General features: G+C 44.0%; 1 long non-coding RNA gene across 1 annotated transcript in view; it reads right to left on the bottom strand.

The window, feature by feature from the left end:
- Positions 1–481: 481 nt before the first annotated feature.
- Positions 482–16,085, bottom strand: part of LOC138752545 (uncharacterized) — a 31,624-nt gene continuing 16,020 nt past the window's right edge. The window contains exon 3 of the long non-coding RNA XR_011350730.1: positions 482–498. This is a non-coding gene — a long non-coding RNA (uncharacterized lncRNA). The remainder of the gene's footprint in view (positions 499–16,085) is intronic.

Below are 16,085 nucleotides of genomic sequence, written 5' to 3'. Positions count from 1 at the left end.
CACAGACTCAGGGAGAGGGTACAAATTCTGTAGTAATTGTGCCAGATTTGAACCTGGGTCGCTGAAACTGTAATAGTGTGGGGCTAATGACAAGGCTAACCAGCTTCAATCCAGCAATGAACTCAATGCAGACAGATGGCCTCGTATGTTCCAATGAAGGGCAGCTCAGTTGGAGACGTGGTTAGGACAAGGCTTCTACAACCCCAGTGACCTGAGTTTGAATTCCGAGCTGTCTGTGAGGAGGTTGTGCATTCTCTCTGTGTCTGTGTGGGTTTCTTCTTGGGCTCCAGTTTATTCCAATGTTCCAAAGATGTGCGGGGTTGGTGGGTTAATTGGTGACATGGCCCTATTGGGTGGTGCGGGCCATGGGTCGGAAGGTCCTGTTACCGTGCTGAATCTCTGAATTGAAACTAAATTTAAATTAAATGTGAAACTGCATCAAATATAGCGACTGGAAAAATCTGTACTTACCAAACCCAATGTCCACTTCATCGTAACCTGCATAAAACAGGAAATAGTTCACATCTTTTATCATTTGGAGACAGGGTGAATGAAAATTGAATTACAATAATGACCATTTGGAGTTAAATACGAAAACCTGCAGACACTGGGTCGAGTGCAATACACCAACGTGCATGAGAAACTCAGCAGATCAGGCAGCGTCCAAAGGTGTCCCCTGGCGTGTGCCAGTTCTCGGATGGAAACCGTATCCTGCCGTCCATCCTGGTACTCCACGTTTTGCATTAAGGAGATAACTTTCTCAACCAGAGGGTCAATCTTGTGGCATCTGATATGTCTCTGGAGCCATAGGGGCCCAGGGCTGCCAGGATGGCAGTGTGGATCCCGATGCCAACTTGGGGAAGGATGAGCCTTTCATGTGGTGTCATAGGAACATAGGAAGTAAGAACAGGAGTAGGCCAAAAATGGCCCATTGAGCCTGCTCCGCTATTCAATACGATCATGGCTGGTCTAATTTATGACCTAACTCCACCTACCTGCCTTCTCCCCATATCCCCTAATTCCTCTATCATGTAAAAATTTATCTAACCGAATTTTAAATATGTTTAATGAAGCAGCCTCAACCACTTCCCTGGTTAGAGAATTCCAAACATTCACTACTCTCTGGGAAAAACTAATTTTCCTCATCTCTGTCCTAAATCTACTCCCCCAAATCTTGAGACTGTGTCCTCTCATTTTAGTTTCCCTGGCCAGCTCAAAAAACCTTCCTACACCTATCCTATCCATACCCTTCATAATCCTATATGTTTCTATAAGATCTCCTCTCATTCTTCTGAACTCGAGCGAATACAATCCTAGACGATTTAATCTTTCATCATAAGTCAACCCCTTCATCCCAGGGATCAACCTAGTAAACCTCCTCTGGACCGTCTCCAAAGCCAGTATATCCTTCCTCAAATATGGAGACCAGAACTGGACTAAGTACTCCAGGTGTGGTCTCACCAGTACCTTATACAGTTGCAACATTACCTCCCTACTCCTGAATTCAATTCCTCTAGCAATGAAGGCCAACATTCCATTTGCCTTCTTAATAACCTGCTGCACCTGCAACCTAACTTTTTGCGATTCATGCACAAGCACTCCCAAGTCCCTCTGCACAACAGCATGCTGTAGTTTTTCACCCTTTAAATAATATTCAGCTCTTTTATTTTTCTTGCCAAAGTGGATAACCTCACACTTACTAACATTGTACTTCATCTGGCAGACCTTTGCCCACTCATCCAGCTTAACTACATCCCTCTACAGACTCTCCACATCCTCATTACAATTTGCTCTTCCACTCAATTTGGTGTCATCCGCAAACTTGGCTACACCACATTTTGTCCCCTCCTCCAAGTCATCAATGTAAATGATGAACAGTTGTGGGCCTAACACCGACCCCTGCAGCACCCCACTTACCACTCTCTGCCAACCTGAAAATCTCCCATTTATCCCGACTCTCTGCCTCCTGTCAGACAACCAATTTTCAATCTAGGCCAATATACTTCCCCGGACTCCACTTTGCTGTAACTTACTGATAAGTCTCTTGTGCGGCACCTTATCAAACGCTTTCTGGAAATCCAAATATACAACATCAACCTGTTCCCCTCTATCCACCGCACCCATTATATCTTCAAAGAATCCTAACAAGTTTGTCAAACAAGATTTTCCCTTTCTAAAACCATGCTGCGTCTGCCTGATTGAACCCTTACTTTCCAAAAGTTTCACTATTTCATCTTTAATGACGGCTTCAAGCATTTTTCCAACTACAGACGTCAAGCTAATTGGCCGATAATTTCCAGTCTTCTGCCTACATCCCTTCTTAAAAAGTGGCGCGACATTTGCTGTCTTCCGGTCTGTCAGGACATGCCCAGAATCCAAGGAATTTTGGTATATGACCACCAATGCATCAACTATAACTTCTGCCAGACAATTTGAGAATACAACAATGGTACATAGAAATGAATAAATGTATTCCATTCGAAAAAATAACATATAATTTAAGAAATAACATCACAATATTCGAACAAATATGGGAGCCATACATGAAATACAATAGAGAAATCCTACCATGGACTTCCACCACCTAAAATGACAGAAGGAGAAGATAACGAAAAGAACTGACTCAGTAAAATTTCTTGTTTATTTTTATTAAGTGACAACATTGTTTAACGGGTTTAATGTATCTTATAGATTGAACTTTAAATAAATGGGAAAGGGGGTGAGGGAGGGAGGGAAGGGAGGGGGAAAAAGGGGGAGAAAATGACACTGTATATATTTAAGAAGAAAAATGTCTCTATGCATCTTGGTCAATATGGTTTATAGTGTTGTTAGAAATAGATGTACCTTCACAGAAATTGCTCGAGACAAAAATTGAGAACAAAGAACATTTATTAAACAACAATGAAAAGTTGGGTGCTTCCCCTTACCATGGGAATACACACATACACTGGGGCTCACCCAACTTTTATACAGTTTATCTCAGTATAGGAATAACCCCCCCCCCCCTTACATTCTTCTGCCTCCTGGAGAGGTTTGGCATTAGGAAATCCTGCCCGCCTACGTGCTGTTTCTGTGCACTTGGAGGACCAAGGGGTATCCTGTCAGTGTCTTCTCATGTCATTATCCTCATTGTCCTTATTCACAACCTTGCCCTTGTCCCCATTCACACCTTTCTGACTCTCAGAGCTACAGTCTCTTCATATGCAGAGTTCGCTAATCCTGTCTAGGGTTTACTAATTAAATATGCATAACTTGATAAATCTGTGTAAGGCTTACTAATTATATATGTAGAACTTGGTACTTCTGTCTAGGGCTAGGAGACCCTTATCTCATTCATACTAACTCTACTTGTCTATCCTTATTCATACAAATTCATATTTTAGATCAGTGATACTGATCTCTCAACTGAAATGTATTACTTGCAAACTTGGTCTTTTTCCCAGCTGTTCAGTAAACGAACTGCAGTCTCAGTGTAATCAGATAGAAGTTGGGAAACATACATCCTTTGGGTAATAGTGTTCTGACGAGGGGTTCGATGAATTAAATACTGCACACAAGTATTTAGGCAGGGGAGCACCATAATGGTCAGAATAGCGAGTCCAGCTGCTATAAGGGCTGTGGGTATCAGACTCCAGTTATCAATAAAAAGTCTAGTCCATCCCACACCGGACCAAGGTTGCCACGTCTGAACCTGGGCATGGGAAGATTTTCGAACGCTTGAAGAAATGTCTTTAACCGCCTGACTGTTGTGAGCATTGTCCTTAGTCAATCTTTCACAAACGCTGCCTTCAGCAGCCAACGAGTAATCGAGAGCCAGGTGGTTCTGTTGAACTGTGGCTCATATCTGTAGTTTTTCTTCAGCCCCTAAATTCAGGGCCATTGCTCTCTGTTTGATGATGATGTCCAAGGCTGTTTGGAGTCTGATTAAACGATTTAAATGCCAAGCAGCTTTAGCGTTCTGTAGCAGCTCACGTTTACAACTGGAACTCCCCTTAACGAGGTGGTGGTTATCATTCTGAATGTCTGAGGGACCCAAAGGATGTTTGAGAAGAGACCAAGTTGGGGAGGGTTGTTTCTTATCGTTTAACCTGTGTGTTGCAGCTTGTCTGCTAACATTAGCATGAGTAACATTGAACTTGTGAGTGCAAGCCTGTCTGTGTAAATTAGCATATGTATTAACTCTATCTCTGCCACATGTACAATCCTGACTAGCATTCTGCCTGTCTTTGTCCCACCATCTCCTTTGTGCTAGCCCTTTAAAACTCCTGTCTTTAATACCTGTGTAAGCTAAAATACAAATTAAATCTACTCCACTAAAGCTGTTCAGTTCCCCTGGTCTGTATTGGAATCCCTTGTTAACCCATATCCCACTATGACTATACATTATATCTATGCCCTGTCTACATTCTAAAGGAAAAAAATTGTCACCTCTACTGCCCCTATCCCAGGAGGACTTAATACATTGTGAGTAATTAAGTGATGTCCCAGAAATGGAGAAGCAACAATTAAACAATACAATAAATGGTAAAAAGAACATTACGGCACTTTTATCCCGGCGTAGTGTAACTTTGAGATCAGAAGGATGAAGGACTGCATGCCAGGTGGAGGGTAGATTATCAATGTTGTTATTCTGTGGTTCAGTAGCTGGTTTAATTCGTTGGATGTGGCTCTAGCCTTTTTCTTTCGCTCGCACGGCAGTGACTATAATTAAAAGTACACAATAGGGGCCATCCCAGACAGGTTTCAGTTGGTTATCTTGCCATGCTTTGACATAAACCCAATCACCAGATTTAAGAAAATGAATAGGATATTCTAGGGGTGGGTTTGGAACTAATAAACCCTTCTGTCTTAATTAACTGCCAATGTATTCCCAGGATTTATTAGTTCACGATCCTGTTTACTTGGTGAAACGCTAATTAAAAGTGAATAGCTGCAATTTAATGTCTTATCTGTTTTTTTTTACAATAGTTTCCAAAATCGTTCTGGGGCAAGACACCGTTTACCATAACAATCTGACTTTTCTTTGTGTTAGTGTAAATGTTATATTTAGAATAATTGTAAAAAGAAACACAAACCATATTTCCATGGGTTTTGAATATATTAGACTTTATTAAAACGCAGTTGAAGCTGCTTGTCTGTATGGGGCAACCAACCTGCAATTTGTTAGAGTGAGTACATAACAAACATTGCAGCGCAAGAGCCCCTGCGAGAGAACTTGAAACATATTCAACCTTTAGTTCTGCCTTAAGTACACAATTAGCCATAATGATTCGGCGAGTGATATTAACTATATTCTAAATGAATTTATTTTAAAATAGCAGAGTGGGAATAAGACATGTCTTTGTCACTGCCGACGGCAACGAATTTGACGATGATTTAACATCGCTATTGTAATTTTAAACATTAAATGCCTTGTGCCACAGCTCACAGGAGCTGGCCTTATTTAAAACAGTCTGTAAAACCGGCACCAAAAAAATTTAAAAGATGTTCTTAAGAAGATTGCACACACAATCATTTAAGTACAGGCTAGTTTCTATTATATTCCACTTAAGGTTCTGCTGCATGAATCCTGGAGCTTGTGGAGTCATTATTGAATCAAGAAATATTGGTGCCATGCCAATTTCTCTGTAACATGCCAATCTTCCAGTCCTGAAGCCGAGACGTACTGAATAGCATCTGGTACAAGATCTGTGAGCTATTAATGATATTATTATTCCTATGCACCCAATTGTTCTGAACTATGCCACCAATTTAAATCATATTCCACCTATTGCAGTACTCACACACCACCATAGACCAGTTCGCAGGTTTATTTCTCCATTAAGCTAAATCCAGTCGCGTAGGGTTTACCTCCGTGATTATTTACAATGTAACTTCCGCACGACCGGATTTAAATATAAACCTGATGAATGGGGGGGGGGGGGGGGGAGTTATCATGAACTAAAATATAGTGGCAATACAGAGAAATTGTGCTGAGGCATTAATTTCACTCCAGAGGAAAATGCACCAGAGAAATGAATGATTAAACTTATAGGAATCCCCATAGGAATCCCCAGAGGTATCTTTATTCTCCAGAGGTGGGTGATCTTTAAACTCACGGACCTTGACTGCTGAATGTGTAGAAGAAATGTACTAAATCTATTGATAGGGCTCCATACCTCTAACTGCAAGACAGGAGCCTGAAGCCTCAATTTCAAGTGCCACAATGTGCTTTAAGGGACATGCACACTCCCCCTTCAACTGGCTGGTATAGCAACTTTACACATCAGATCCTTTCTTTATCTTACATATTTAAGACATTTACATTTCAGCATGAATTTTAATTAATATTGGTCAGTGACTGAAGTGAGAAGTTGTGATTTATGAAATTATCTCTGTTCTCTACTCTTCCACTCCCGGCGCTTCTCCCAATGTCCAGGAGCTGGCACACAGTCCCTACCCTTTCCTTGTTGTTCCTCCACTACTCCCTTGACTTCCTGCATCAAAATCTTAGCCTTTCCTTTCTGCTTATCCTCAGACCTCTGGACAAATGCTTTTTGTGTGATCTGTAGAAGCTGGGTTATTCCCTGGTCATGCCAAAGTAAAGAGTGTTTTAAAGATAGATGTTAACTCATCCCAGGTATTTGGTCCCAAAAATTGATCTAATTGTTCAGCACATCCTTGAGGATTCTAAGACCTGACCGAATAAATTTGGTGATTCTGTAAAGCCCTGGGGAAGGACAGTCCACCGGTATTGATTCTTACGTCCAGTAAAAGGATTTTTCCCATTCAAAGGCAAACATGTCTCTGCTCTTTGTTGCTAATGGACAGGTCCAGAAAGCATCTTTGAGGTCAATCAGACTAAACCATTTACTATGGGGCGTCTGAGTCCAGCGTGTTTGTTAAATGAAGTGATAGGAGAATCAGTTTATTACACAGCATAAGAATAAATCTTAACAGAGCTCTGGTTCAGTCATTAGTTCATAGATCACCTGCACAGTGAGCTATTCCCCAAGACTGACCTCTACTGTCCAGTCTCTACAGTTTATATAGCTCAACCTTGTACAGAACAAAAGTTGGCTTTCTTTGCTAGATTTCTTGCATGAGATTTATCACAAGTAATTTCCTGCTCTGCAGTTATCTGGGGTGTAGAGCTCCCATTTTTCTTTTAATCCTCAAGGTCAGAATATCCTGTTGTTTTGATCAGAAATCAATTCATATCCCAGATATTTCTAATTCTTTCTTTGTTCTCATCTGGCCGTATTCTTCTGTTCTACTCAACACCTCCTTCTGTCTTAGCCTTCTTACTGAGTTAGTTCAATTCTCTTTGTTTCTGACAGTCTCTGTCAGGATTCTTTTGTTTGTGCTAATCAACACCTCCTTCTGTCTTAACATTCCTAATACATATCCTCTCTTTTGTATTTTGGGAGCAGGCAATTCTAAACCTACTGTAATCAGCCAACTTTGCTACATACTGTGGCTGCCCCTTACTTATATTACTCTTTCCCTTCACCATGAGGTAAATATTAAATTGTTACATAGTACTGGATTCATGTATACAAACTGAATAGTACATAAGCATATATTCTACATATTTTCTATGATTAATTAACCCCTATATTCCAACACATCAGTGCGTAAGGTCGCGTCTCCCTGGCTTGCATTGGGCATTCTCTCTTAAAATTACACACCTCTGGACTAGTCAGGGGCACATTTACAAAACCGAGACCCCCTCCCATGGGAACTTCCCGTAAAGGTCTCATCCAGTTAGTTTCTGGCTTATTATGTCTAGGTTCCTGCTCTCTGGGAAATGAATCAAAGGGTTCTGCCCTTTCTTCCCGGAGGGTCTCACACTGCTCTGAATTAAAGTCGCCTCTCTCTCTTGTCAATAGAGGTGGTAATCGAGTACTTTGTGAAGGGTCATCATACCACTCCTACTCTCTTCTCTTTTCTCTAGCTGTGGGGGAGGAGGGAAAGGTGCAGAAGGGTAGAGCATAGGAGGGGGAGGAAAGATAGGAGCCGGCATAGGAGGAGCATAAGGTGGAGGAAGGGAATGTAACAAATCCCATCCTTGTGATTCAGGGACAAAAGGTTCCTCATCTCTCTTGTCCTTGCATTCTTTTTCATTCAAAACCAGTTGATCAAACGATCCCCTGAGCCAGCAGGCTGCATATTCCCTGCTCTCAAGATTATCTCTTTGGTTTTGATAGAGCCAGATGTTCAATGCTTGACAAATCCAGTCTTCCTCGGATCCGAGCTTTGGCCAGTATACGGAGCTCCCTTTAATTGGGCTTTTAACCCATTCTACACAACAATGCCTGACCATGGTCAGATCGTTCTTTCCACGGGTTCTTCCCGCACCACAATCAGATAACATTAATCCCAACGGGCTGTACGTGGTTATCTGATTCTCACGTCCTTCACTAGGATTCTCTTCCTTGCTACCCACACTTCCCATACTAACAGGCAAGTAGAATTCCTCTTACCGAGTTCCAGTAGCAATCTCTAGCATGCTTCCTCAACGTCCTCTCGTTGTTTGTTCTCAATGCCTCTTCTCGGATATCACTCGCTTCATCCACTGACCAGTCACCCTCCGTCCGTGAGTCCAGCTGAATCAGCAGGGGTGCACCTACCCCCGTCGTCGGGCACTCTGTCAGTGGAGGGAGTGTGATCCTGGATGAGTCCCCATTTGTTAGAAATAGAAGTACCTTCACAGAATTTGCTCGAGACAAAAATTGAGAACAAAGAACATTTATTAAACTACAATGCAAAGTTGGGTGCTTCCCCTTACCATGGGAATGCACACATACACTGGGGCTCACCCAACTTTTATACAGTTTATCTCAGTATAGGAATAACCCCCCCCCCCCCCTTACATTCTTCTGCCTCCTGGAGAGGTTTGGCATTAGGAAATCCTGCCTGCCTACGTGCTGTTTCTGTGCACTTGGAGGACCAGGGGGTATCCTGTCGGTGTCCCATCATGTCATTGTCCTCATTGTCCTTATTCACAACCTTGCCCTTGTCCTCATTCACACCTTTACGATTCTCAGAGCTACAGTCTCTTCATATGCAGAGTTCGCTAATCCTGTCTAGAGTTTAATTTAATATGCATAACTTGATAAATCTGTGTAAGGCTTACTAATTATATATGTAGAACTTGGTACTTCTGTCTAGGGCTAGGAGACCCTTATCTCATTCATACTCTACTTCCTACATTCTATTATCTATTGTCTATCCTTATCTCATTCATACAGTGAACTTGCTGATTCTGTCTAAGGAGATTCTTATCTTACTCAGACTGATTCTGCTTCCTGCATTCTAATATCCATGTCTCATCCTGTTTGTACTGGCTTCATTCATTTACTCATGTATCAATTTTAGTTTCTTCATTTTCATATTTTTATATCAGTTGTACTCATCTCTCACAGTGTGAAAAAAAATAAAAAAAAACAAAAAAAAATCTATAACTTCTGCCATTTCCTTCAGAACCCTTGGATGCATATCATCAGGACTAGGTGATTTGTCTGGCTTTAGTCCCATTAGTTTCTCCATCACTACTTCCTTTTTAACAACTATTTTATCAAGGCCCTCCCCAACATTCGCATCCTTAACTCCGCACTTGGGCATGCTGGATGTGTCTTCCACCGTGAAGAATGACACAAAATATTTGTTTAATGCATTAGTAGAAGTACACTGCATATACCTGGTAGCCTGGAGTGCCTCAGAGAGGGCGACTTGCCACTGGGAGATGGACATGCCATTCAACCTGAGGGCTAGGAGGGTTGCCTTCCAGTCAGTGGGGGTCCCCCTTTCTATCTGGCCCTTCCCCTGGGGGTTGTAACCCGTAATCTTATCCGTGGCTAAGTGCTTGGCCAGCAGTTACTGGTGCAGCTCGTCGCTCACAAACAAGGATGCCCGGTTGCTATGGATATAGCAGGGGTGTCCAAACAGAGTGAATATGCTGCACAGTGCCTTTTGACTGAGGCCGTGGTCATGTCTGGGCAAGGGATGGTAAAAGGGATACGGGAGTATTTGTTGATGATATATAGGAACTACATGTTCCTGTTGGTGGAAGGGAGGGGGCCCCTGAAGTCCATACTCACACGGTTGAAAGGGTGGGTGGTTTTAATCAGGTGGGTTTTGTCTTGTTGATTGAATTCGTGTTTACATTCCTGTAATGGAAGATTTAAACTGTGTTTTTTTACTTTTGCAGCCTTTGCTTCTACAAGGCTGAGAACCTGGTTGTTTTTTAGAATCACCAGACATAATCTAATTTACACCATGGGGCCCAGGATGCAGTTTTCTTTTGTTGGTCGCAGACTGTCAGGAGACTTTGAAGATAATTAAATCATTTGTTCAAAGAGATAAGATCTGAGGTAATATAAGCCATGGTCCCACTGCTGAAGTTTGAGACTCTCCAAGAGGTGGCAACATCTCTCAGCAAGAAGAAGAACTTCAAGAGTCCAGCTAACGTCCAGGTCGAGGGAGGTGGAGAAGCTGCTACCGGCGCCCCAACAACCTACTACAAATGTGCAGTCATTGCCTTGCTTCGGCAGTTGAGACCAGTCCAGGCGTTGATAAGTATAATTGGGGAGGGCTTGCATATTGTTGTGTGAATTCAGCTTAAGATTGAGTAATAAAGACTTGTGAAAACTGAACTGTTCTCATTGTGTGTGTCTATTTTCTTTTGGTAGCTCAAACACTGTTGTGAGAAACAGAAGTACCTTCACAGAATTTGCTCGAGACAAAAATTGAGAACAAAGAACATTTATTATACAACAATGCAAAGTTGGGTGCTTCCCCTTACCCTGGAATACACACATACACTGGGGCTCACCCAACTTTTATACAGTTTATTTCAGTATAGAAGTACCCTCCCCCTTACATTCTTCTGCCTCCTGGATGAGTTTGGCATTAGGCAATCCTGTCTGCCTACGTGCTGTTTCTGTGAACTTGGAGGACCAGGGGGTATCCTGTCGGTGTCCCATCATGTCATTGTCCTTATTCACACCTTCCTGACTCTCAGAGCTTACTAACTCTTATATGCAGAACTTGCTAATTCTGTCTAAAAGGCCAGAAGACCCTTATCTTATTCAGACTAACTTTACTTCCTACATTTATTATCTATCCTATTCATATTGGCTTTATTCATTACACATATATCCATACTAGTTTTCTTCATCTTTCATATTTTCATATTAGTTTTACTCATCTGTCAAACTGTGACCAATCTAAAACGAACAAAATGAGAGGTATAAGTTTACCCAAGACAATTGGCGCAGCGAGCAGGGTTGGTCTCAAGATGTTTTGCGAAAAGAAAGAGGTGAGCCCTGAGCAGTTCTTGATTCCGGGATGGACTTCCAAAGATAATGGGTTTGGCATGTTGGCCAATACCCTGTCTTTGTTGGGACCACCCCTCAGTTGGGATGAGAAGTTAGATCCATCAAGTGCACCTCTGGGAGAGCGGGTTACCACTCTCCTTCGAGAAAGTAAATTTCCGGATAAAAAGAGGACGCTGACGGATGGTTTTTGGCTGCTGGCTACAGCCTTATGCCACTCCGTTCAGCGTGAAGCAGAATTAGTTCAAAGAGAAGTAGAATCTCAGCGCAAGAGAGAGCAATTAGAGGAGGAGCTAGAAGCCCTGTGACAACACTGTTCCATGATGAGCAAGATTGTTCGCACCAGTCAGGACCGAGCCAAAGAATGAGAAGATAAACATGTCCAAACAATCTGCCGTAATATTAAACTCCGGCAGCAGCTCTGTGCAGATAAAGAAAGGCGTGGAGTAGAACCCGATCCACCTCGTATTCGTGCCATGATAAGGAATGGCGATGATCCTGATGTAATTGATGATTGGGAAGGGAATATCTGGAATGATGTCCATGGTAATAATGCAGATACTCCTCAGCATGTGCCTAACATACTGCCCTCTCCACCTGTTGCTCACACCCGCCCCATAAGGCAGCAGACTTCCCAGACAGACGGAAGGGGGGGAATGATGTAAGGGTAGGGTTTGAAGGGGTAGATACCCCAATCTCCCAAGAGGACCCAGGGGAAAATACCCGAACCCCTGCTTATTCTCTATGGCCTACCCCTTCTGTGGGATGGCCTAGGCCTCGTCCTGTCTACTGGGCAAAGGACCCTGTGGGCCAAAGTGGGAGCAGAGGTCAAGATCAGTCAATGAGGCGTGTTTTCTCTATAAAAGAGCTGGCTGCCATTGGAGATCGATATAGGCAAAAGGCGGGAGAAACTCTGACAGCCTGGCACCTGCGTGTTTGAGAGCAAGGAGGGGGTAATGTATATTTAACCCCTGAGGAATTGTTGGGATTAGGAACATTGACTACTGATATCTGGGTCACTGGTGAGCTGCGGGGAAGAGAGATGGATTACTTACTAGCCACTCTAGGGGATGCCCTGCTACAAGTATACCCATCACCAGTAGATTGGGATTTACATTTGCAGAACAATTGGGGCACCCCAGAGGAAGGTATAGCAGTAATTCGTCAGCAGGCCCTGGCCTCTGCCTTGTATGCAGGGCATTTGAGGCTGTGGGTACATGCGGGGAGCTCTGATGAAGAGATATTCAAGGCTGGAATGCACACCAGATTGGTTCGTTCTGCCCAACCCACTGTACAGGGACTGGTTCTGTCCGTAACTAGTCCGCTAATTGGGCACCATGTGTCTGAGGCGGTGCATGTCTTATCTGGGCTTCGATAATTAGAATTGGGAGGTAAAATCCACTCACGTACAACCCAGGTTAAATCAGACAAGCAGGATGAAAGGAGAGGGCCTGCTGCTAATAACGGACCGACAAGGAAGGACCTTCTTCTAACCTTGTTAAAGTTAGGCGTACCTAAAAGTGATATTGATGGGAAACCTACTGCAGTCCTTTATGCCCTTTATAAGAGGAAGGCAGGGGAACATCTTCCCCAGCTGTTGAGTCCTCCTGGCCCAGCTGTGCCTTCTGCTCCCACTGCTGCTCCTATCGACCCAGCTTCTCTTGCTCCAGTTACCCGTGATGAGATACAACAAATGGTTAAAAAAGCTCTTATGGATAATAGTGGCATGTGGGCCTGGAAGCCCCCGAACCCTACTAAAGCATAAGGGTGTGGGTAGGGCCCCCGTGTCTACTCTATTGAGACACGGCGGATACATGGTGACTGCAGCCCTACATACCGTTAATAGTACAAAGGGGTGGGGGTAATGACCGCCAATATTTGGCCTTGGTCGACACCGGTGCGGAGCACTTGGTGATTCCTGGTAACCCCGACCTCTGGACTGGACCGACATTTCGAATAGAGGGGATGGGAGGAGCGATCACCCTGGCGAAGGAAATAAAAGTCCGCGCCACGGTGGGTGATGGCCCTTCCCCCATATGGTTACATGCCCTGGTGGCTGCCACTGACGAGTGTATCCTGGGTATTAATATGTTGGCCGGTACGGCCCTTAATACTAGCCCAGGGGGATTTGCATTTGGAATTCGGACTATTACTAAAAGACTTGTGGTGGGTCGGGCTAAGTGGGATCCTGTGATGGTGCCTCCCCCCCCCACCGAAACCAGTATGCATTCCACAATATCGCCTCCCTGGGGGGCAGGAAGAGATTACTGCCACCATCGATGCTTTGCAAGAAGAAGGTGTAGTGAGGCCCGCAACGTCGCTCTTTAATAGCCCTGGTTGGCTGGTCCAGAAGCCGGACGGCTCCTGGAGAATGACAATTGATTATTGTTTCTTGAACAAACATGCCCCACCACTTGCTTCGGCAGTTCTGGACATTGTCACCCTTATTGAAAACATTGCTACTGGGAACTCAGGAACATGGTATGCTGTCATTGATCTCGTTCACGCCTTCTTCAGTATTCTTATAGCTGAGGTCTCACAGGATCTGTTTGCCTTTACCTGGAAGGGGCGCCAGTATACCTTCACCCACCTCCCTCAGGACTATGTACAATCTCCCACTATTTGCCACAGCCTAATTGCCCGTGATTTGGAGACGGTGCCATTATCGCCTTCACTCTCGATTCACCATTATATTGATGATGTGATGATCCAAGGGGCCACGGAAGAGATGGTACAGGAAGCAGAACAAGAGGACGCCTGGTTTAATGATGGTAGCAGCCGGTGGGTGCAAGGAAAGCAGAAGTGGAAGGCGGTAGCTTACCATCCCAGGTCAGGAAGTCACTTATTGGAGGAGGGGGATGGTGGCTCCAGTCAGAATGCTGATTTGAAGGTGGTCACTTTACCACTAGACCCACATGATCACCCTTTTCGCTTGTTTACTGATTCCTGGGCTGTGGCTAATGGATTAGTGGTATAGATGCCTGATTGGCAAAAGAATGACTGGCTGGTACATGACTGCCCAGTATTGGGCAAACAGTTGTGACAGCTGTTGTGGGATGATTCCCATCATCGTGAGATAACCGTATATCACGTTGGCGCCCAATCCAATGCGACAACGAACATAGCACAACATAATGCAGTAGCAGATCAACTTGCCACTATCAGCCGCGCCGATACCGTCCCCCTGGCACAATGGGCACATGAACACAGTGGCCATTTGGGGGAGAAGGGATCAGCTATGTGGGCCCATACACATGCCTTACCTGTCCATCAGGACGATGTCCGCATGGTTGTGCGTACATGCCCAGCATGCTAGCTTGTGAAGTCCCGCACAGTTCCTCCTGGTCCGCATGACCGAATAAGATGGGGTGCTCGCTCAGCTGTGGTCTGGCAAATTGATTACATAGGCCCTATGCCAGACTGTATGGGTAAACGTTATGTCCTAGTAACGGTTGACACCTTTTCGGGCCTGGTTTTTGCTTTTCCCACAAAGACGGCTGACCAAGCTAGCACTATCCAAGGACTAAACTATTTAATTTCTCGTTTTGATGTACCAGAGGAAATTCAGTCTGATAATGGCTCGCACTTCTCCGTGAAGGCAATCTGTGATTTGTCAGCTGACAACAGTATTTTATGGGTCCACCATATTCCTTATTACCTGCAGGCTGCCGGGTTAGTTGAACGAACGAACGGCTTACTGAAGGAACAAATTCATTTGTTAACACCACTGGGGACCCTGAAAGGGTGGTGCCATGTGATGCAGCAGGCAGTCGACAATTTGAATCATCGCCCTTTGAAGGGAGGTACACCTTTCCACCGACTTCTTCACGCTTCTGAACTACAGCCTATTCCAGTTGAAAAACAGTCATTGCCCCCCATTCCCGAGCTAGAGAATGCCGGACAACAGATATGGGTGACACCACCCAGGTAGTGGCCCTCCTGTAAAAGGGGAAATAGTGACACCTGCCCAGGGTAACACTCGGTGGGTAGCTATTGAGGGACAGGATGGTTTAGTTTGTTTAAATACTGAATGCTTACGGCATCGTGAGTGACATATGTCAGGCTTCTTTGTTCCAGGTCCTTCATCTTGTGCTCTTGCTGATCTGACTTAACCGCTGCTTCGATGCCAGCAATTGGATTTGTAATGTTGAGGACGTTCCGAGGGAGTTTCCCGTGGGGAACACAGCCCGATGTATCCACTAATATATCTGATATTGTTAAGCATGTTTCAAAATCTGTTTGTAAGCTTCAGTGTCTGGGGATTGTGGCCCACAAGGATAGTTTGAATCCTTTTTCATGGTTAACTGGTACATTTGGGGGATTGGGCCACAATATTCTCCGTTGGTTGCTCGCAATATTTCTTATTTTTGTGCTTATTACAGTTTTAGTTTCTCTTTTTCACTCCTTCTGTACTCAAATGCTTGTAAGGTCTCGTAAGTGACAGGCCGCGACCAAGGGGTGGAATGTAATGGAAGATTTAAACCGTGTTTCTTACTTTTGCAGCCTTTGCTTCTGCAAGGCCGAGAACCTGCTTGTTTTTTAGAATCACCAGACATTAATCTAGGATGCATATGAATTAGTAGACGCACCTAAATTCCACCATGGGGCCCAGGGATGCATATGAATCAGTAGACATCATCCAACTTCCACCATGAGGCCCAGAGGTGCAGTTGTCTTTTGTTGGTCGCAGACTGTCAGGAGTCCTTGAAGATAATTAAATCATTCGTTCAAAGAGATAAGATCTGAAGTAAACAACTTTTGGGTAAT

This window comes from Narcine bancroftii, chromosome 2, assembly GCF_036971445.1.
Source record: "Narcine bancroftii isolate sNarBan1 chromosome 2, sNarBan1.hap1, whole genome shotgun sequence".
In the NCBI taxonomy this organism is placed as follows: domain Eukaryota; kingdom Metazoa; phylum Chordata; class Chondrichthyes; order Torpediniformes; family Narcinidae; genus Narcine; species Narcine bancroftii.
The sequence above is the reverse complement of the archived record's forward strand: the minus strand, read 5'-3'. Positions and strand labels throughout refer to the sequence as shown.